Genomic DNA, 25,002 nt, shown 5'->3' on the forward strand with positions numbered 1-25,002 from the left:
TAACATGGGGCAAATTTTGATGTGAAGTTGAAATTTTTTGAATGAATAGAAACAGTAAAGCTTGATTGACCAGAGATTTCTGCAAACAAAGTGATAAAAAAAAAAAAGGCCTTTTAAAGAAAGTCTTGCATGTTTTTCACTTGGTGCTGGTTCTTTTAAAACTTTTTTTGTATTTATCATATAGGACAATGATCTCTTCCCAGTATAATTGGGATCAAAAGAGAAAATTGATGGTAGAAGCTAGAAAAATTGTCGTGTCCTAAAAGCACGTACTCACGTGTAGTGAAATGCGAGTTTTCCCAGGAGGATAGCCCTTGCTGCAAATGTAGAGATCATTCCCCCAGGAAATACAGAGAATGAACGAGAGAAAGAGCAGACCGAGATGATTTTAGAGCATTTGCTACAGCATGGATATGGTTTGCCTCTCCTGTTGAAATTTAATCTTCATTGTCCGGTTTTAAGAGATTGCAAACTTAATCTGCTTTGGTGTTTAGAACTAGGGCTTTGGGGAAGTGATGGGAATTGGATAAGGTTGCTAGAGTGAAGCCTCTGTGATTGAACACTTGAGGCTTTACAAAAAGAGGGAGAAAAATCAGAGGAAACATAACCACATTGGCACTCCACAAAAAGAAGGCCATGGTCAGCAGTGGACCCTTGGACCTTGACAATTGCAAGCCAGAGTGAAATTCTTTTTCTTAAAACTTGCCAAGGCTGTGGTACCTACTGAGTTACTAACAACAAAACACGGCTGATGCAATACTCCCCCATCCCATAATAGCCACTGTACTCTTAGGCCAAAGAAATCCTCCAAGCCTGTTTATAACTGACCACAAGGGGAGAAAAAAAACCCTGCAGCGTGATTACTTCCTGTTAGTCACCAGCATTCCTAATTTAATCCTGTCTTTTTTCCTGTCCAGCACAGTAGGCCGTTCTGCATTTGCTGTCTTGAGTACTATTGCTCATGCTATTTAGCCTGTACTTGCTAGTTATAAAAACTTACACAATTTTATAGCAGCAGTTCTCAAAGTATGGTTTGGGAGCCCTACAGGACTCTCAAGATTCTTCCAGGAATTTCTCAAATCAAAACTTTTTTTTAAAAAATGTTTCTTGTCATTTCCGTTCCCAAGTAGGCACCTATGCTGCTGAGCTATCTCCACAGCCCGTCATATCCATTCTCACAGGAGAATGCAATTGGGTTTTGCAGAAGCAACTTGAAGTGCGATATTACAGCCACTGAGTGTAGAAGTATACATAAGGTCATAGCTATCTCTTGTTAACTTGACAGTAGTGCAATTTGCAGATATAGAACAAAACCCCTCTTATCATTATTTTTACTTAGAAAGTACAGTTGTTTCCTTTAAATATGTTACTTATGTTAACATCTGATGGGTTTAGTATTATCTTAAACTGTTAGGAAATAGTCTTAAAATTTTGGGGTTTTAATTTCTAATATAAGAAATATTGATGGTTATAACCAACATAGAGAAAGCTCTTGGAAACTGTGTATATTATTTAAGAATAATAAAAATCTAAAAGCTAAAACAAATAATATTTGAAAGATAGAATAGGTACATTTATATATTTATTTATTTATTTGGTACAGGGTCTCACTAGACAGTTCAGACTCATAGTGATTCTCTTCAGTGACCATCATGTTGCACCTGGGGTTCTGGGCTGGCATGACCTGCGGTACTGGGGATCAAATCCAGGTCCTTGTGCTGGCCAGGTAGGCACTTAGATCACCAAGCAATCACCCCAGCTCTGGTACACTTCTTAAAATCATGGGCAAAAGCAAGGACTTTCTGGACAGAAGCCTAATAGTTTGAGAAATGGTACTAAGAATCAACTAATGGGATAGCGTCATATTAAAATCTGCACAGCAAAGGGAACAACCAACAGAGTGCAGTCAGTGTACTGAATGCGACAAAATATCTGGCAGTTATTCCAAATGGACAGCGCACTAACTCCAAGAATATATAAAGAACTGAAAACAAATTAGTAGACACTTCTCAGGAGAAGTTCAGATGGTCAATGAAAACATAAAAAATGCTCATCATCACTGGCCATCAGAGAAATGCAAATTTAAACTATACCGAGAGGCCATCTTACCCCCAAAATAACATCTTATGAAAAAAGTCTAAAAATAACAAAGGCTGGTGAGGATGTGGAGGAGAAAGGAACTTTATTACATTGTTGGTAGGGACGTAAACTAATACAAGTACTATGGAAATAAGTGTAGAGGGTCTTCAAAAACTAAGAGTAGAAGCTCCATTTGACTCAGCTATTCCCCCTCCCAGGTAACTTCCCAAAAGAGTAACAAATCATCATTTGTCAGGGTTACAGGTGCGCCCAGGTTTACAGTAGAGCAGTTTATACTAGCTAGATCCTATAAACAGCAAGAATGGATAAGGAAATTGTGGTGTTTCTATACAACGGAGCACAATGCTGCCACAAGGAAAGAAAAGTGAGGCATTTGTAATTAAAAGGATGCAACTTGTGAACACAGAGTTAGGCGAAGTCAGCTAGACACACAGGCTCCAACATCACGTGGTTTCTCTTGTATGAGATTCTTCGGGATGAGATTGTTTAGTACACTGTACTTTAAGAATAGTTACAGCATTCAATTTTTAAAACCATAAATACTTTTTAGCTTCTAAGGACACAGGCACAGCAGCCTGGAGAATAGCTTGGCCTTAATCCTCGGTGGATTTAATGCAACACTTTTTAGAAATGAGAACAGTAAAAGGAATTTAGAAGGATTTTTTTTTGGGGGGGGTAGCCTCAAGTTTAATAAAAAGAATTTAATTGGGCTCTAATGACAATGGGGGTGAGAAATCCATATCTGGCATTTAAATATTATACATATATTATAAATAGGAAGTGGAGAGAAGTCCAAATAGTTTCCCAAGTCATATGCTGTATTGTTTTAATTTGTTTCATTTATATAAAAATTTTCATTCCATTACAAGTTTGTGTATTATGTTTATTTTTCTCAAAAAATCTTTTTGGTTGTCGTCTTGTACTGAGCAACTACTTTGAAGATAACAATACATGGTATAATGTCTACTGTTATTCTTTTTTCATTTAGTTATGAAAATATGTTTTTATTTTTTCATAAAATAAAAATAAAAATTGTGATGAAATCCTGAGATGAGGACATTTGAAAACCTTTGGACTGCAAAGAGAGCAGAGCAGAACTGATGTCAGAAGTGAGGCTTTTGCCTCACTTCTGTGTCCCCAAGTCCTCCCTGAAGACATACAGACGACATACAGGAGGGCCTTGCTGAGTAACAACGCAATGTACTCAGGTTGAAATTCACAAGGAAGATAATTAAGGGATGAAATTCAAACTATGAAAAGGGCCTGATGAGATTCATTCAAGTACACTGTACTTTAACAATAGTTAGAGTATAACTAGTCTTTAAAACCATAAGTACATTTCAACTTCTAAAGACACATGCAGAGAATACCTTGGCCTTAATCCTAGGTGGATTTAACACAACACTCCTTAGATAGGAGAACAATAAAAGTAATTTAATTGGGCTCTAATGACGATGGAGGTGAGAAGTTCATATCTGGCATTTTTTGAAAAAGATTTAAAACTCAGAATATGAAATAAGGTAAGTTAACATGTGACTGGTCATAGGAAAAAGAGATTAATATCATTTTCTGAACCTATTGATTTTACTGTAAGTTTTAAAGGTAAAAATAAGAAGAACAAAGAATTATAGTAGAAATTAGATGATTCTTTTAAATTCTAAAATATGCTGTTGCTATTTGAGGCATTATTAAAAAAATCAGAATAGAATAAGTCAATTAAAATTGGCTTGGGGGAAATGAGGAATAAAATTAGATTCCCAGAGTTGAGGTTATAGAGCTTTAGAGAAAGGTGTTCAATGTGGCTTAAAGACATTGTTTCGGGGCTCCAGCTAGGAAAGACTGAACTTGGTGAGCAAAACATACTAATTCTCCTAGGAGAAAAAGGGAATAATGGCTCAGCAGCATCTCACTAGTAAGAAGAGCACAGCCTGGTGGTGGTGTGCATGTGTGTGTGCATGCGTGTGTGAGTGTGCATGTGTGTGTGTGGTGTCAGAGTAGACAAGCCCATGTGTTCACATTATGCAGCATATACTCTGGTGGCAGGAGCTTATGCAGACGATAGACTCTGACCATTGTCTGTCCTGAAGACCAAGTCTAGGGACCCAGAGGCAGTTGGTCTTTGACTAAGCATCTCCTTTGCAGGAGAAACGTACTTGCGCTTCCCTTGTGTCTGTGATGAAGATCCTGCTCCCAGAGTGGCCCCTAAAGAAACTCCTCTGGACATTTACTCAATATGCTCTGTATTCAGCAGGAGCTGTTCATTCCAGCATTTTCTTTTCATTGATTTGGCTCAACTGGCATTTGACTGATTCAAGAGTTGACTGTCGGAGAGAAGCTTTTACTTGTCCATGGAAGGATACTTGCCGAACAAATTTTTATCAATTTTTTCAAAGTGCTATTATCCTTATCTATGAAATGGCAAGGAATTTCTTTCTGCAGATGAAAGCTTTTCAAAGGTTGCAAAATTTGCTGAACACAAAAGGTATGAATGAAAAATTATGTTCATCTTCATCCTAGATGTGGATAGATTCTCGTTAAAATTTCTTTCATATTTCCTAGTTTGGATGTATTGTAAATTCAAATCTATCAAATGATGCTAAAATGTTTTTATGGTTATACCCTGCATTGGGAAGATTTTAAAGATGTAGCATTCCTGAAATACATTATATAACTCCAACAAATTATGGAATATGTTTATTCATTTATATTTCTGTGTTTAGGACAGGGTCTATAGGGTCTCACTACATAGCTCAGACTCATAGTGATTCTCCTGTCTCAGCCCCCCCAAGCGCCGGGATGGCAGGCATGTGCCACCATTCCTGGTCTCAATCACTGCCTCAGTATGCCCCAGGGCAAGGCCTGTGTGGCATGCTGGGGATTGAACCCTGGCCGCTGAGCTCTTCCTAAGCAGATGCTTTTGTCTGCTGAGCTATCAGGCTGGCCCAAAAATGATCTTTTAAATTGTATTATCTAATTTATCTATATGTTTTACATAATCCAGAGAACTTTGTCATTTCAATAACATAAACACACACAGAAATATAAATGTTGCTTAAAAATGCAAGAAAAAAGATGTACAGAACACATATTTTAAAGAGCTTAAACAGAGGAGTTTGACTTGATGGAAAAATCTACAACATATAACAGTAAATTTGTAGACAAAGATCTACAAACTGCTGTACAGGATTTCAGGGCAAATCCTGAAGGGATTTGACTGACCTTGTGAGATACAAAAGTTACTACAAAGACAACAATATGCAATGTATTAATTATTGTAACTGTCCTACTAACTTGTTTGGAAACTGTCTCATTGCTATGTCTTTCTCAATGAAATTAATATACAAAAACGTCTTTTTCTTTTTTGAGACAGACTTCCACTATGCAGTGTCAGACTGGGCTTAGACTCACTGTGTGGCCCGCACTGGCCTTACCTTGCAGTAATTCTCCCGCCTCAGTCTCCCAGGAGTTTGGGTTATAGGCGTGAACCACCACATCTGACTTGAGAATTTAAAAGTAGTTATTCAGAGTATAAAACATAGAGAAAAAAAATCTCTCTTAAAGGCAAAAAGAAAAAGAAAAAAAAATGAAGAAAATGGGATACTAGGAATTCTAGGATATAGGGCTGAAATTTAAATGGGATGGTCCTTATAGGTTATGGGGAATTTGACAATTGAGCAGTAACTTGAAATAGACATGAAAATGAGGCTTCTGCACATTTAGAGAAGATGTCCTAGGCTAGTCATATGCCCAGTGTCTTCAAGGGGCAGCAGAGGGTAACTGTAGCTGCAGCTCCGAGAGCATGGTGAGATTACTGGAGAGAGAAGTGAAGGAGTAGGCAATGGGAAAGAGCTATTATTAATGCTGAAGAGCTTTGAGATCCATTGATTGTCTTGTTTTTTATTTTTATTTTTTGGTGAAACCGGGGATAGAACTCAGGTCCTTGCGCTTGCCAGGGAAACGCTTATTCTACTGAGCCATCTCCCCAGCCCCATTTTTTTTCATTTTTTTGTTTGTCTTGTTTTTTATTTTTATTTTTTGGCGAGATCCATTGAAAGGATTTAGCTAATCTTTTACACTGGGGGAAGTGGAAGTCCTCTGAGACATTTGAAATAGGAAAAGGAGTTGCTTGCTTACCCGTTAACACAAGCATGGGGTGGGGAAGCTGTATCAGGTGAGAAACATGAGAGACACACACCAGGGAGGCAGTAGTTGAATGGTGAGGTGTGGCCATATTTCAGAAGTAATGGAGTGTTGGGCACTAGAATCTCCTCATGGAGCTCATCCCGTTTAAGAGAGAGGAACTGTCAAATAATCATGTCAAGCCTTTGGAGTGGAGCAAACAGAACAAAGGAGTTTCTGTGAACTTAATCTCTTTTTTACTGGACACTTAGAAATAGGGAAATGAGGAGTCCTGCCTTTGAGGATTTTTCTTCACCCTTAGGGTTCCACGAAGTTGGTGAACTTTAGAGCACATTTCTTTGTTTCTTCAGTTGGGATTTGCAAGGAGCATGGACAAGAAAAAAAGGTAAATAAAAAGCAACCATTTAAAAGCTCACCCTTCAGTGCAGTGTGATTTCTTTCACCCATACCTCACCTTCTCACTCATTAATTGAATCAGTAAGTATTTTTCATGCTGTAACTATTTCAATTCTTTAAATGGCTGCTACTCACAGTGAGAACTTTCCTACAAAGGATGTCTCATGGGTAAGCTTCTGTGATGCTCCATAAAGTGCAAATAATGCAACAAAGTCAATGAGAGAATCATTCCACTAGTGTTGGGTTAGCCCCTCAAAGAAAACATTCACCCAGACAGTGAGCCTCTAGTAGAGTGCATTATATTTGTCTTTTGTTTATTTTGCATCTGATCATTATTACTTCATGTTAATCTCTAGAGACATTGGTGGAAGGGCAAAGGTCAACTTTAGTTAAGGTAAGAAATTTGGAAGTCTCAGTCTGACAGCCCTCCCTTCCTATACAAAAGCAGCTAGCAGAAAAAGTTAGTTAACAAATAGCCATTCCCAGCACATGGTGATAGAACTTCAGGCCCAACATGTGACTGGGCTTAAATTCCAGAACCTGACCATCTCAGTTGGCTGGAAGAGGAGAGAAATGGGTTGGCAATGTTTGCTTCAAAATATTCTTTGTTGGTTCTGTTAGACTATTAGCTTTATCATCCAAAATGTTTTAGACATTATTTTCTCTGTAATTATTCAGGATTTTCAATGAAGAAGGAATATAATTAAGAAGATGAAACAAACTTTAAGGTAAGAGGGGTTGATGCTAGTTAACACCTTGGAAGGATTTTTGCACTGTGTGTTGCTAATTCTTTAATTTGGTGAGTTAGACTGTAGATTTTAAACTAGGTAGTTTTAGATAGTATTGCCTTGTTTTCTTACAGTAAATTCAAATCTATCCCAGACTAAAATGTGAGCTGGGACAGGTAAAGTTATAAAAAATGTACATGTTTGGCGGTATATTTTGGAATCAGAAAAGTAAGTCATTGGAATAAAGGAAAGGGAAAGGAGATAAAGAAAAAGAAATAAAGTGGGAAGAAGTCTGGTTCTTTTCCTTCTACGTGTACAATTCTAAACTTTGGAACAAAAAAAAATGAAGAAAACTGCAGAGAACAGTGAGTTTCTTTTCCAGCATGTACAATGTGTAATTCACAAGTATTATTAAGGATACATACCATTGGACAACTCTAGGCAAAAGCATAAAGTCAGGGAAATTATTTCAAAATGTTTGTCTTCCTTTCATTAGCCTTCATCCTTTATTTGAGAATAATCATAATACACACAGTACTCAATACAGAGCCTCCTCAAAATTTCTACTGGATATGTTGAATCCTATCTGACTTCCTTAAAAATAAAGTGATGCAAAGTTTAATGAAAAGGGTTTGTCCTGAAAGTGAATGATTTGTTATTTTGTCATAATAGGAACATCTTCAAGTGTGTTGGTTACTTTCCTACTGCTAAGACTTGTTACCCAGCACCTACAATTTAAAGAAAGAAAGGTTGAACATGACCCATGGTTTCTGGAAATGCAGTATGTGGTTGGCTGGTCATAAGGCAGAAACCTCGTGGCGAAAGCTGTGGAAGAGCAAGGATTTCAATTTAAGGCTCATGGTTACCGTGAGGCAGAGGGAGCAGCATCAGCAAAGCTCAGGTCAGGACCAGATACAGCACCCAAGGTCACGCTCTGTAACCTTCACCCAGAAACGCATAGCAGTGTGCACCGCTAACTTCCCAGGTACCTGATACTTAAATACATGCCTTCAAATTCTACCTGCTCTCCAAAGAAACACAAAGTCATAAGCTAACACGATACAATCACCTAACATGATTCATCCAACATGGTATGACTATAGTGCATACAAACGAAATACCACAGTCCTTTCCACAAAGTCTCAAAAGTTCCACAATTTTCAAGCGTCCAAATCTGATTCTTTCCTGAGATTTGGAGCAAACTCTTAGCTGTGAACTCCTCTAAAAATCAAAACCAGATTAAATATTATGAGGGTACAAGGGCATAGGGTGAACATTCCCATTCCCAAAGTGAGGAATAGAAAAGAATCGGACCCAGACAAGCAAGCATTACATACTGAAGCTCCCAGTGAGGTAACCAGGGCACATGGTGGTGAATTCTCAGTTCCAAATAGGTCAGGTGACTCCATTTTTATGACTTTTCTGGGTGCAGCCCACATGGCCTCTTTCTTAGGTTGGCTGTGTTGGGTCCTACAACTTTCCTTAGCAGATTGCCTATATTCCTGGTTTCTCCAACTTTTTAGGGCACTCACTGTCCATTCCAGCAACTTCATGCATGCCTTCCCAGTGGCTCCTTTTCTAGTTGGATATCCCTTTGAAATCTGGGTGGAAGCCTCACTTACTCTACAACTCCTGCATTATTCATGTGAATAGTTCCAAGATCTGCTATTACGAATAGCAATATCAAGGTCCCTTTAGACTACAGCTGCAGTGCCTCTGAGAGTCCAAATGGCTGAGCACAGTGATGTGAATCCTTGGATACCAATTCTCTGGGAGGCCCTTATTCAGTAAGAGTCCCAAAGAACTCTCTTCCCAAATTTAAAATTAAGCATTCTTGAGCCTGTGGTAGAGTCTTACTCATTTCTCAGATACCCTCAAGTCATTTTTCTTTTAAACCCTGTGCAAAATACTTGGTTTGAATTTAATGGCATGAATCTCTTCAGCTGTCACATCTCCTTTGGTCCAACTTTACAGTATACAGATCATTCTGGACCAAAATTTGTTTTTCAAATTTTTCTGCTTTTCTTTTTTGTCTTCAATCACAACTTTAAATTTTGTCAAGGTAGACAGCATGCCCATGCCATAGACTGAATGATAGGCTGCATTTGAGTTTTTAAAGTTCCTTTCAATCACAACCCCCAACAAAGTCTCAGGACATGTGGTACAAAAGCATTTTTTCCTGGAGTGCAACACATACAGACTGTAGCCCATTTATAGTCCAGTGAAGTCCTTGTTCCCAGCTCAAAATTCCTAAGCTTGGCCCATACTGTCCATGTTTCTACCAACATTCTGGCCTGCTGAGTGCTGGTGAGAATCATCCATCAAGCTCAGTTTATAGCATCTTAGGCCATTTCCAAAACAAAACAAAACAAAAAAAAACAACAAAAAACCCCAAAACCTCCTTCCAGTTAGTTCCAAAAGTCCCTCAAACATGTGGTTCCATGTAATCATAACAACTGCACAATTTTCAGGAATCATTATTTGCTTATTCAGTTTCACATGTTAGGATACAATATCCAATATCTACAACTTAATGGAGATGAGATTTTATTTGGCTCATGATTTTCAGGCAATCATTCTATGATCAGCTGGCTTCAAGATAAAAATACCAAGGATACTTACATAACCAGAGGGGTTCTCATTCAATGCTAGGTGTCAATCAGTCCATGTGACCTCTTGATGAAATAAGAAGATGTAGGAAGTGAAAAGCCTGAGGCTACTACTGCAGGTATAACATGACATACTGTTTAATAACAAATAGTACATAGGTAGATGGAATATAGGTAGATGGCGTACACTCTATAATGTTATAAGCACGTGTATATAATGCTGCAAGTATATAATGTTAGAAGTATAGGAAATAGACCTAGTCACTTATTATCATTATCAAATATTGTGTATTTTCAGTAATGATGTGTGCTATAGTTTTGTATTACTGTCAGCACCGTAGATCTTTTATAACAACATCACCACAAATATGTGAGTAAAGCCGTGTTAGAAAGTCATGATGATAAAGTTGTGGGACTAATGAGGTATATGCTGGCTGTCTTTGGCCAAAACATTGTGTTTTTTTCTATTGTTATTTGTATGTTTTGAGACATGGTCTCACTATGTAGCCCTGGCTGGCCTTCAACTCATGGTGATCCTTCTGCCTCAGCCTCCTTAGTGCTGGAATTACAGTGTGTGACACCACACCCAGCTTCAGAAAGACATTGTTATGTGGCACATGACTGTAAACTTCTTTAGGACCCTAGAATTTCAGAGCTCAGAAAGTGACTATAGTTAATTAAATCTTGTAAAAATTCTCTAAATTATGGGATTAAGTTACTTTTGAGTGGATAAACATCTAATTAATAGATAATCATTTCGAGTTGAGCTTTAGCTCATTCTAAATAATATTTTTATTGTAACAAGGTACTTTTAATCCCTATTCAAAAAAAAAATCACATTGCCACTTTATGCACTACATAAAGAATAGAGGAAAGGTGCATTTTGGTTGTACCATGTGAATAGTTCCAGTATCTGCTGTCATGGAATAATAAAAATAATAAAACCCTACTCCAAAAAAATCACATTGCCACTTTATGCACTACATAAAGAATAGAGGAAAGGTGCATTTTGGTTGTACCATGTGAATAGTTCCAGTATCTGCTGTCATGGAATAATAAAAATAATAAAACCCTACTCCAAAAAAATCACATTGCCACTTTATGTACTACAGAAAGAAAAGAGGAGAGATGCATTTTGGTATGGTGGTCCTTTCAGTAACCATTTATTTTATTTTTATTTTCTTACTTGTAGAAATTCCTCCCCCTTTTATTGAGATAAGTTCTCACTCTATCATTTAGGCTGATCTTAAACTCACTATGTAGCCCAAGCTGGTCTTGAACTGGATGGAGGTGACTCTCTAGCCTCAGTCTCCCAAGTAATAGGATTACAGGTATGCACTAGCACAGCTGCTAAGAGTTCTTTTTTTTAGTTTCAAAACAGGTTAGTAATACAGTTACAAAAATTAATACATTGCATATTGTTGTCTTTGCAATAGTTGTTCTATTACAAGATGCAGACATGATATCCTGTCTAAACACTATTGGTTCAAAACCTTCTTCTCATTGAACTAAAAGTAGCTGCATATTTATGCTATTTTATATATACAGAGGTGGGTATTACATTGCTCTTCATATATTGTTGTGGCATGAATTCAGCAGAGTAATCCAATGTAGTCCAGCAGTCTATAATAGTAGTGGGTTATCTGCAAGACTGGCAGTGTCAGAAGTTGTTGACTTGAGCCTTTTACAGCTCAGCATATTAATATGGCATTAATTGTTATACCTCGATTTTATACTTTTCTGCTGGATGGTTAAGACTAAGATAAAGCAAGACCTATTTTTTTAAAACAAACATTTACTTGAGACAGTATGGTAGTAATTGTCAGTAACCTTTAAAACTTGCCTTTAGATGATCACTTTTTCAGGTTCACAAAATAGATACAGTTGAAAGCAAGTTTTTATTATGGACTAAATAATCCAGAATTTAGGTGAACTCAAGATTCTTATTATGTATGTTATGGTTGTTTGTGTGTATGTGTCCTCCCAGAACCTCATGTAGTCATTGAGGTGCAGTTCTACAGTTTGAATAATTCATGATCCAAGACTGGGATTATGGTTTTGAGTACTGCTGGGATTATGGGTCTGAGTATTGCTGGGATTATGAGTGTGAATGCTACACCCAGCCTGGGGGCAGACAGCCTGAATGTAACATGAGAGAGACAGAGAGACAGACTTGGTCTCTGTTGCCACTGTTGCTGCTACTTCTCCATTTTGTTTATTTATTTATTTTTATGATATTTTTAAGAAGGGTCTACAGGGTGTTCAGGGTCTCACTACTAGATCAGACTCATAGTGATTCTCCTGTTTACAGGTGGGATTACAGGTGTGCGCCACTCAGCATGCTGGGGATCGAACCCCCAACCTCTGCACCTGCTTGTAGGTGCTTTAATCTGCTGAGCTATTTGGCCGAACCTACTTATCCATTTTGCTCTTCTTCTTTGCTGCCGCCATGAATTGCTGCCCTCTGCCATATGCCAGTCTGCCTTGGAGCCAGCAAAGTATGGACTGAAACCTCCATTAACTATGAGCAAAATAAACCTTTCCTCCCTTCATTTTCAGTGTTGAGTTTTTGTCCCAGCAGCGAGAAAGGAGTAACTGAGACATGGGTGTAATTCAGATTTTAATCATAATAATGATAGAACAATTAAGTACCTTTGATGTAGAAAGGGAGAAGAATTTGAGATTAAGATGGGGAGGAAATGTTAGGAATGATATAGGAAATTATAGATTCATCAATATTTTATTGTATTGAGTTAAAATAAAGTAGCTCTAATTATAGTTGGAAAAATATATTCAAGACCCAAAGAAACTCTTCTACTATCTTTTGGAGTCTCTGATTCAAAGGCTTTGCCACTTCTAGCACTAGATATTAGGATCAGGTTAGATTCTCTGTTGACTACCTTTTTCCTTATAATTTTAATTTAAACATCTAAATTTTCTTGCCACACCAGGATTGGAGCATGTGGAGTCTCCCATCACGGTTTGCTCATCACAAAATTGAGAGGTGGAAAAAAAAATGACACTTCTTTTTTAGATATGAACCACCTCAAGGAACACCAGAAATTTACTGAAATTTTTGCCTAATTGCAAAAATTAAATTCTTTTGCTGCTCTATGGAAAGACTTTAAATTATTTGTCTAACAGTAAATTAGATCTGACATATTAATTAATTTAGGGAGCCATGCATGATGCTTACTCATTTGTGACTAATTTCTAATTCATTAATAGTTTTTTGGGTTTTTTTTTTTTTTGTAGGGGGATCTATTTGGAGAAACGGGGTCTATTGTTCAGACGTTGTGCAACTTGGCTATCAGAGTCCATAGATTAAAAAAAGTAGTTTGAAAAGTGCCAGGACATTCATTCCAGGACTAGTGGATGACTCACTTGACTTCAAACACACAATTTCACTTCATCTTTCCTAGGTTTTTCATCCAGCATTTCACCCAGTATAGATTTAATAATAATACAGAAAGCATTCATAAGGAAATTGGTAGGCTTTAGTGGTAGATGAGTACCATTATTTGGTGCCTTTTTCAATGATCATGTCATACACCAGCATGCTTGTGAGACCTCACACACAATTTGCAAGTAGTGTAACTTGTGGCCATTTATTTTCTTTCCCCAGGATTGCATTCGGGTAAATGGCAGATAGAATGGGGCTGGACACATCAAAAGGCTGAGTTTCAAAAGGAAATCAGTTTATTCCCTATTTATGGCACTGTCAGTGATAAACAGAGACATTTGGCACTTTTATAAATTCTTTTGTTTCCCGTTGTACAGTCATTATGGAGAATTGGTACATAACACACCTTAACGCTTTTCCATCTTTCTGTCTCCTACTTCCAATCTCTTATTTTTCAAAAACAATGTTAGCATAGAGCTACTAATAGACTATAGGTTAGCCCAGTTCACAGTTTAGAAGAAAAAAGATTAATAGATTCAGGGCATAACATACAGTATTTTCTATCTATCTATCTATCTATCTATCTATCTATCTATCTATCTATCTATCTATCTATCTATACTTTTGCACCTATATATACTTTTTAAAAACTTTTTAGGGAAAGATCTATAGGGTATACAGGGTCTCACTACTAGATTGGACTTGTAGTGATCTGCCTGTTTACAGCCTTCCAAGTGCTGAGATTACAGGCTCACACCATCACTCCCCGTCTCAATTGCCATCTTAGTGCGCCCTGGGGGAGGGGCCAGCACAGCAGGCCGGGGGATTGAACCCTGGGACCCTATGCCTGCTTGCAGGCGTTTCAATCCGCAGAGCTATTTGGCCGGCCCAGTACATTTGCGTACACATGCATATATGTATGTATTATTTGTGAAAAGACAAGTGCCAACTGTGTCACCCCTGTCAGGGATTCTGTTCATTATGCAGTGAGGGAGGGCAGAAAATATTTTCTCTAACCTTCAAAATTGCTGCTGGAGAATTTGGTGCATGGACTACAGTTGCAAAAATGAGCTCTTTTTGAACATGCGCAGTGAAGACTCTAGCTGCTTGCGCTGGCTGGGTAAACAGGTCTTCAGACTGATTTTAGGATGAAAGTGAAAGATATTTAAAAATGCATATTTGGTTGAAGTAAGTTGTTCTCGGTCATTGGCGTTCTGTCTTGTATATTGTAATTAATTCTTACTGCTTGAGTCTGCACCCTGGGGTGATTTTAAATAAGTAAACACGTAAGAAGTTTCCATTTCTGCCCTGATGTTGACTCAATGAGCCATCCTACAGTCTAACTTCCATCTCTTTAGAAGGATCATTTCCCGTACACTCTTTGTAGCCCTTACGCACACACACACGCACACACACACACACACACCCCTTACCAAAATGTTAAAATGTTAAGTATATTTCTACCAAAAATGTTATGTTTTCAGAAAGACTGATTACTGTGTTATATTTAGATAATTGCCATTTGAATTTACGCAGAGAAGGAACTCCCGAAACATAGCTTTCCCTGTGCTCTTTAGCATTTTTTAAGATGATAGCCTAGAAAAATTCTAATGACAGATTCTATTGTTCAGTTTTATAAACTCTACTTATCCCCCAATAGCATTTTTAGAAAATTGTGTTTAAATCCCACCTCCTTAATTTCTAAGCAGAAAACTGTAAGTATCCAGATGGACAGACCACATATTAGATTTTTGCATTTCTAACTTTGTGCCTTTCATTCCAATTTTCATAAACTTTTATTTATAATATCCTGGGGTCTGAAGCAGGTACACTTTTTTCAGCATTTTCATAAAGTAAATGTTTGACAAAACTAGCATCCTCTCTTCTCACCTCTATTAATCCAATAGGGTAAACTTTAACCAGGAAATGATGAAAGAAAAGGATTTTTTTTTTGTTTTTTTTTTTATAGCAAGAGAGGAAATATGTGTGAGGCATGAAAAAAGTTGCAAAAGAGTAATAAAGTTAGAGCCCTCAAAATACCAAATATATTTGAATGTCATTCTATTTTATTTCAACTCAAGACATACATCTTTATAATACGTAAATGTATTTTTAAGAGGGAGATAAATGACACAGTTGCTACATCTAAAATGTGTGGAGGGCTGGCCAAATAGTTCATCGGATTAAAGCACCTGCAAGCAGGCGCAGGGGTGGGGGCTTCAATCCCTGGGCCTGCCGTGCCAGTCCCGCCCCCGGAGTGCACTGAGACAGCAATTGAGTTTGGGCATGGAGGTGCGTGCCTGTAATCCCAGGTTTTGGGAGGCTGTAAACAGGCAGATCACTAGGATTCTGACCTAGTAGTGAGACCCTGAACACCCTGTAGACCCTTCCCTAAAATACAAAATTAAAATAAAATAAAATACGTGGAAAGGTAAGCAGAAACTGCACCACTGGAGAAGAGAGGGGTGGTTGTGAGACCTTCGGGTTGAGTGGATCTTGTGGCAGTTAGCAAAGAATCTGAAAGGAATAAGAAAGGAAACAATCCCGAGTTAGACAAGGAAGCTGGCTGGGGCTACAACGGGAGCCTCTGTAGCCAGAGGTGAGCAGGTAGGTACCTGGCAGTAGACACTCCTTCAGAGACCCAATGGTGCAGCACACGTACCGGCTCCCATTAGTGTCTTCCGTCATGAAGACTCACAGATCACATGTACTTCTGTGGCTGGCTACTGTCCTGGAACAAGAAATAGAGAAAGAGCGGAATGAGAAAAGAGATTTGAGAAACTGCTATGAATTTTCAGGAAAGCACCAAGAGAGGACTACTTGATCTACTAAGAATGGCTGAGCTCAAACTTCTATTTACTTTATTACACAAAGGACGTCCTGAAGGAGCTGCAGACACAATTGCTGTAATATATTTTCTTTGTATATCTAATGTAGTATATTACATTTTATTCCACTTGTGGAAAGCAATATAAAGAGGAATATTTCTCCTACTTCTTAACAGATTATCCTGATGCAATAATTTTTTTCTATGCATAATGGAAAAGCTCTTCCTTTTTTATAGGGATGCTATTCTGTGTGATGGGGGGTGAAAGCCTATGTACTGCTCTGCATTGAAATTTATATTCTTTTCTATACTGTCGCCAATCTGTTTGCTTCTCCAAAAAAATCTCCCAAGTCCATTTGCATGTGAAAGTGCCTTGAGGAATTTTTCACATACCTTTCTCCAAAGTTGATCAATTAAGTCACAGCCACCCAGATACTTGTAAAGTCCAACCGTGGTAGCTAAACATTGTTCGGTCCACAGGGGAAGCATCCTGCTAGCCACATCTGTAGTAGTCTTCTAAATTTATTGGTTTCAATACCATTAACATCACTAAATAGCTGCCAGCTCTGTTCTGCACATTTTGAGGAGGCTGACTTTCAAAGGGGTAAATGTTCTTCAATTCCCTAACATCTATTTAAAGTTTTCCTTGATGTGCTAATGATTTGGTATCCAATATAAAGCACTAGAGTTTTACTATGTTCTCACCAAAGTGGATTAATTCCCATCTCCCACTCGGCAAGGCAATTTCGGTTTAGGTAAATGCACACAGACCTGTGCAAATATCTGTCTCTGACTCCCAGTTCTACCAATCCACCTCTTAGGTACAGCAGATATGGAAGACGGATGATTAGAAGTTAATTGTGTGTCTGGTAACTTGCATTCATTTTTATATGTGGTGAGCCACTTAGTAATGATGAACTCATGCTTTAATCGGGGAACAATTAGGATCCTTTTTTAAGACACTCAGGCTGTAAGAATTTCTCTGGTTTCTAAGGCTGTTTTCCATCCAAAGGAATTCCTACTTGTCTTGGTTGAAAAATTTGAAAGCTGCACCATACTATTATGCTTTGTTTCTTTCCTAGAAGTGGTGAACGTTGAACTTTTCCTTGTAGTATTGGGATTGTGATGGAGACTTGTACAGAATGATGGAACTCAGCAACTTTAAATTTGTTTAACTTTGACACAGTCGTAAGTACACTCTGGAAACTCCTTTGTGCATTCAAATAGCCTTGTCTGAAAAGCTGAACCAACAAATCTTCAACAGTTACAAGAGTAATGTGCATTGAGAGGCAGTTACTGGATATAAATTGGGTTTGAGATGATTTTTCAATAGGGCTGATTCAAACAAAACCAGAGAAATGTAAAAAAATATAATTTCACACAGAAGGAGCATATTCTGAGGGTGGTGTTGCAATATTAATGGACAGTTTCAGCCTCCTACCTCTCGTCAAAATTCTTAGCCATAGAAACTGAAATGAGAGATTGTAGTTGTATCTTAAAGTTTGGATGGAGATTTTAGAAATAGTAGTTTGGAAAAGACAATAGCTTTTTAAAGCTAAACCACTAAAATTTGTCTCCTGCCATTGGACTTCAGAGATATAAATTACTAAGTGTCTAGGAAATCTAGTGAAATACGTATGAAAAACATTGTAAAAAATTTAGAAACAATCCTAATATCAGAAGATCTCATAATTGTATATCTTTTGTAGAAAAACTCTATACACTTTTCAATATATATTGGATTTATTATATTTCTCCAGAGCAATTTGAAAGGCACTGAATTATGTTCCCTTTCAGCTTCCAAAATATAAAAACAGAAAAGTTGACTCTAAAATTCATTTTTGTATAGACTTATAGAAAAATTGCTTTGATGTCTTTTCCATTCCCTTGCTATTTTTTTTTTTAAAGAAAGGGAATGTCTATTAAGTTTAACATAAAAAAGCCTTTATTCAAACCTCATTTATCTTTGATAAGCCCTGGGCAGAGTGCTGTAATAACACTATGCACATTGTAAGAATTCTATAATCACTCAGAGTCTCTTCTCTTTCTTTTGCAATCAGCTGAATGCTATTACCCTTCTCTTCCCCTCAAGAAGTTAGCAAGACTGGGATGACTGCACAGTGCCGGCCATTCCACACAAAAGTGAACTGAAATCGGATTTCAATGTGTCTTATTAAAGAAATCTTCATTTCGCCCTTAATGTGTGAATGTATGGAGCTTTCTTCAGAACATTCTTCAACTCATAACTTAAGTGGGAATTCTCAGGGGTCCAGGTGGTCCTGCCTAAGAATCTACCAGTGCCCCTGGTGATTGATGGGGAACTAGATCCCTCTGGCCTTTCTTGAGAGTTGCGTGTGTGAGAACTGGTGAGACCCTCACAGACATAAGTGCTGGCTGGATCCTGTTCTTGATTCTTTCCTCGAGGCATCATGAAAGTATAAACAAGGAGGACACAAGTTGATATGTCAGAGCACATTTATGCTTCAAGTCAAACAGGAAACACATAAATGTAGCTGACACATCCAAACTTTCATTTCTTTTATTTCTCTTTCTAGTCATCATAACAAAAATATTTTTGCCTGAAAATTCTGGTTGTTAGAGACCAAGGCAAAGTGGTTTTTGTTCTGCTTTTTTAGATTATTTACAAAATGTTAACAAAGTAATAACCCATTTTTACTGGGAGCAAAATGGAAGATCTGTTTGGTGAAATAAGATTTGATTGAGTCTAAAACTCACGGTGTTTATTGGAAGTGCAGGCTAAGACAGGGTCAAGGATATGAAGACAATATACAATATGTTGTTATTTCTGCTTGTGATTTTAAGATTTTTTAGAGGGAACTGTGGTGACTGCTCAGGGACTCTGTGTGATTGTGATATGTTAGTGTGGTTCATCACTTGTAGCAGGCGCGCTACTCTATAACTCCGGCTCAGTACTGCTGTGGTTTTGGCTGGGAAGTAATTGTCAAACTCTTTTGCCATCTGAGATAGGCGATCATCCATCATGTGAGGGAGAGAAGACTCTGGTTTGGTCAGTAATGAATGTTACAATTGCATTAAAAAATAGATCAGAAAGAAAAAACTATATGCTTGTCAATCTGGCTTAGAAAATTGATGATTCTAGAACACACACACACACACACACACACACACACACACACGCATGCATGCAGACAGACACATGCACACATGCGTGCGCATGCACAAGCAAGTGCCACTTGGCTGAGGAGTTTCAGTGCATGGACTAAAAGGGTGTTCCAGGCCAAGGCCAGCCATCTCTACAGACAAGCTGCTTCCTGGGTTCAGGTCCTGCTTTGTCTTAGAAGTTTTCAGGCTGCTTCCTGTGTGTTCCTTCCAATCCATACAGCAGACAAAATTTGCTTTCTGAACCTGATGCTGACCATGACTATTTATTCCAGTTCATATAAAATTATATAATACTTCTGGGTGTAGTGGTGCACATTTATAATCCCAGCACTGAGAAAGTTGAGGAAGGAAGCTCACTACAAGTTTGAGGCCAGCCTGGGTTATATAGTGAATTCAAGGCCAGCCCAAGCTACCCAGTGAGACCCTGTCTTGAAAATTAAAAGAAAATTACATAATGTTTACAGTCATAGCCCCATTTGCAGTTACTAAAAACAATGTGACATAGGAGGGCTGTATGAAACTACTCCACTAATATTTCAGTTTTTCTTTTATTTTTCATATGGGCCTTATTATTCTATGAAGATATTGACTTTCCAATTAATTTTGTCTGGATATATTGAGAAGGGTTTTGTTTTTGTTTTTTGTATTTTTGATTTGAAAAAAGAATTACACATAATTGTCCCCCCCACTTCCATTTACAAATGCTAATTAGGAGATTGGAATAGTAAAATGACTTGGCCAAGGACACTCACTAGTTCCTATTTATTGGCTATCTTAGAATACTTGGATTCTTTTTCATTAGTGCTGTGTGGTTTTCTTGTAGAACCACCTCTGACTCCCTTGGTCTCCCTGGTGAGCGCATAAGTTGCCCGTGAACATCACTGCAGTCATTCGTGCACATCTACTGTCAAGGTTCCAGAATGGGACCCTGGGAGCACCTCATTTGTTATGTTCCTGCTCACAGCCTTGGTCCCTTCATGAGTCCCCAGAGTGCCTGTCCCACATTTCCAATCAATGTGGCTTCTGAGACGTCCCATGGGTCACTTCTAGACCTTCCTTCGGTCAACCTAGGCTAGACTGCCTCGGTCGTCCAAGAACGGCCCACTTATTTCTTGCGACAGATACAAACGTCAGCACGTGAGTCACGTTACAAGTAAAAATGGCCACAGAACCTTGGACAGTTTCCTAAATTGAAGCCAGGCTGATCTGATTATTTCCCTAGATGTATGTACCACGGTTTATACTACCAAAATGTGCAGTGCAATTCTCATTGTTTGATTTTTGGAAGCAACCAATTTTCTTCACATTTATGAAATTGAGACAGTTTTAGGTTTCTTCCAACCAAGGTCTGTTTTCAAGCTATTGTCCTCTCCGGGTACATTTGCCAGTTATGGAACTTTATTTGTAAATGAGTTTTTAAATTTAATTTTAATTAGTCTAAATCACTCTCAAAACCATTGAAATTAGTGTAATAAACCTTGTTTTCAGCATGTCGGCTTTGGCATAGGATGAGTTGTATAATCAACATGATTTGGAGCACATTGTCAATGTGCCTGATTTGCCGTGTGTGTGTGATTTTTAGTTTGTCTAACTTTTGTTTGGGACAATGATCCCTGTGCTATTTTAAGGGATTTTATAAAATTATTTCTTTAAATTAGAAAGCTGTCACCATAGAAATGTAAAATTCAGTTTCATTCTATCCCTACCCTCCCTCCCCGCAAAAATAGTGAGAAACTTTCTGATAGGCAATAATGAAATGAAGCAAGGTCATAGTTATAAAAAAATTAATTACTTAAATAGAATAGTAGAGGCTAAGATAAGGTAGAGTTCATTTTAAAATGGGCTTGATTGGTCTATAATTGCTGGCACAGTTATAAGGCTGATATAAAAAGCATAGTTAATACAGTTTATGCTACTTTAGTAGGAGTATAGTATCTAGAAGGGACTAATCTTAGCAAGTCTACAATAGTCAGAACACATCCAATATATTGATTTCAGTTATTGGTACCAAGTTGTTAAGATGGACACTTCCAGATAACCTCTCTCTCAGAGGGAAACTTCAGAGGACAAAGTTGTGTAGAAAATGGAATTTGTTTAAAGAGTGGCAGAAGAAAGTAAAACCTTGTTACAAAAGAAAGGGCTTTGAGGGTAGAACGGAGGTGTGTTCAAACACTGACAAACTCTCAAACAAAATGTTTAGACTTACTATGAGGATTTCCTTGAGCTCAACTGTAACAACAGTTTTTCAGGAAATATTAGATCATTGTACTACCTTTTACCACATTTTCATCTGTTAGGGTTTGACTTTTAGGCAATTTAGGTGTCCCTTTCTTCTCTTATATAAAATTTCTTACCTGGATATAGATAAAACTTTTCCTAGGAATAATTGATATCAGCAGACAAATGCTCCTTTTCCTTTAAAATATTTTTTCCAGGTATATCACGTTGAGGTATATCACTGTCCCTTTTCATTTATGATTTTGTTTTTAAATTTTGAAGTATGGTCTTGCTAAGATGCATAGGCTGTGCTTGAACTCATGAAGCTTACACTTCAGCTTCTCAAAGTGCTGAGATTATCGGTGTGTGCAGCTGCACCAAGCACTCTTTAATTTTTAATAACTACCATCTATGTAAAAGAATATTTGTGGTTGTTTATCTCCAGAAGGCAAGCAAGAGTACCGAGGAGCCATTTTGATGTAAGAAAAATTTCTGTTTTTTGAATGTAGGTTGCAGATATATAGATGTGATCGCCTTGGAATATTTATTGATCTACTCTTAGGATTTATGTATTTTTCTATGTGCACTTTTTAATTAAAAATGAAGTTGACTTTTGAAAATGTAGGCAGTATATATTTAAGATATAAAATATACAAAAATCTTGAAAGACATCTTTAAATTTTACTTAAATAAAAAGAAACTTTCAAGTGATCAAGTTATTTATTTGCTCAGCCATGTACTTTCATTTTGTCTTTTTCCTTTTTTTCTTCTTATTTTTCTTACAATGAATAGAAGATTTCATTATATTCACTAATCATTTAGTTACTTTTCTTTAAAAAGAAACAAACTTTTTTCTTCCAAATATACATAACCCGGAGAAAAAGTTGTTTTCTGTTGCTTATTCCAGACCTTATCAAAAGTACTTGGGATACTGTGTGTAGCTTTCTGTGTTTTGCTTTGTCCATGTCCTCACACACATTATTTTTCTATTGATCAGTAGGACTAAACTTTTACTGGCTAAATATGTACAAATATAATTTCCTAGTGTGTCATTTCATGAAGAGAGGTTTTTGATTTTGGATTTAAATTTTCTTTTATAGTTAGTGATTTCTTCTTATTTAGAAGTATTTGATTTCCCTTCTCTTGAAATTCTTGGGATGGAAATATAGACCCAGAGTCCAGGCCTGGTGAGTGAGTGAGACTACCCGGGGACCGCGGATCCTGAATAGACCTAGAGTGCAGGCCCGGCATGAGAGTGAGACTGCCTGGGGCCCACTGGATCTTCATTTGACCTAGAGTACAAGCCCAGTGTCTAACCATTCAGTAGAACTCCCTACAAAGAGGCTAGAGGAAAGACCCACCCAGCTGATTCAGGAGTAGAACATCTTGCCAGAGTGACACAAAGGGTTCAACTCCAACGGCTGCAGCAGAAAGAAGTGGAGCACAGCAGCCAGACTCCAGCCAGATCCAAGCAACACCCACCTGGAGAAATCTGAACTTCGTAGATCCGCACCTGGTGCTAAAGTAATAACCCTATCTAAGCTTTACACCGAAGGTCAGAAGACAGTGGTATACAAAATGACAAAGAGAAGGAACAAAGTGCAGTCTCAGGCCCCGAGTCCACCCAGTGCAAATGCAGAAGACACTAGCATAGAGGAAACTGGAGATCAGACACCTGGTATCTCTGAAATAATAGTGTTGGAAGTAAAGAAACAACTGCAGAAAGGTATAGAAGAAATTAGATCAGAAAATATTTCTGAACTAAAAAAATGTGGTGATAACTATAATCAAAGAGGTACTAAGTGCTTCTAAAGAATACACTGATGAAAAATAGAATATAAAAATGATGGAACCCTTGAATAAGCAACATAGGAAAGAAACAGAATGTATGAAACAGATTCAAATCACTTTGTGATTGAGGAAATTAAAACCTCAATCACAAGCTGGCAAAACCATTTGAGTCAAAGGGAAATAGACTTTCTGACCTTAAAGACACCATTGCAGCTAGTGAAAAAGTAAGAAAAGATCTCTTAAAAACAACTAGGATGCAGGAAAAATAATTCAATACATGCAAGACGATGCAAAGATGAACAATGTGAGACTAATAGGCATCAAATAGAAGATAGGAGTCAATACAAATGATATAAAAGGAATATGGGCAGAAGTAATAGCAGAAAACTTCCCAAATATGGGGCAACAACCTGAAATTCAGAATACTGAAGCATATAGAACTCCAAATAACATCAACCCAATTAAAACCACACCCAGACATATAATAATCAAGATCCCAGAAATTCAGCATAGGAACAGTATACTAAAAGCCGCTAAGAAAACAACAAAACAAACAAGCAAACAAAAAACCCAGATCACATTTAAAGGAAAACTCATCAGAATAACAACAGATTTTTCTTCACAAACCATCAAATCAAGCAGAGCATGGAGCAAAGTACTTCACATCTTGCAAGAAAACAAATTCCAACCCAGACTGATATACCCTGCAAAACTCTCTTTCAAGTATAATGCAGAAGTGAAATACTTCCATGACAAACATCAGCTAAAGAATTTCATGATGACAAAGCCAAGCCTACACAGACTACTAAATGATGCTCTAGAGAGGGAGCAAATTGATCACAGCCCCATGAATGAAAATGAAAAGAACCCACCAAATAGGGCAAACACAGGAGAATAAGAGGTATACAATAGTAGTTCTTTCAATTATTCTTTTGTGTTCAGCAGCAAAATATTTCCATCAGCACACTCTACAAATGGATTTCTCTTCCACCCTATGGGCCTTGATTCCATCTGAGTCTACAGGGTGGATTTCAAAGAAATAGCTGTAGCTCAGTCCCACAAGTGACGTCTGGCTACCAGTAACTGTCATGGTCATTATGCATGTCCACAACATACTAGAACTTTGTGTGATATCCACAAACTGTTAGATGTGCTGGTCATTTATTTGCCATTCCAATATTTATGTTATGTTTTACTCTTAGTACTTCTTTGCTATCATGAAAACTTTTTCCTAGTTCAATTGTTTTGAAACATTTAATTTTTAGTTAATTAGTACTTAATTTTCTGAATAATGCTTAATCTTAATTTTTGTTCTAAGATTTATCCTATATCTTTGACTGACAATTTATTTAAAGGACATTGTATGATATCTTGTCCTAGCATTACAAACTTTAAAAAAATATATTTCCATGTTCTGTTGACTTTATATTACTTCTTCCCTGTCTTTTATACACACATACACATACACATTTATATGAAAAAAGTGTATAACCCAACAAAAGATTGGTACTGTTTCATAGAAATCTGCAATGAACTTTAAATAAGGTTTCATCTAATATATTTTATATAGTCCTGCATAACTATCATATTGAGAGCTCTTTATTGCTCATCCAGGAGCATACTGCAACTTCTCCTGCCTTTTGGACT

Source organism: Octodon degus, unplaced genomic scaffold (genome assembly GCF_000260255.1).
Source record: "Octodon degus isolate 3935 unplaced genomic scaffold, OctDeg1.0 scaffold00217, whole genome shotgun sequence".
Classification (NCBI taxonomy): domain Eukaryota; kingdom Metazoa; phylum Chordata; class Mammalia; order Rodentia; family Octodontidae; genus Octodon; species Octodon degus.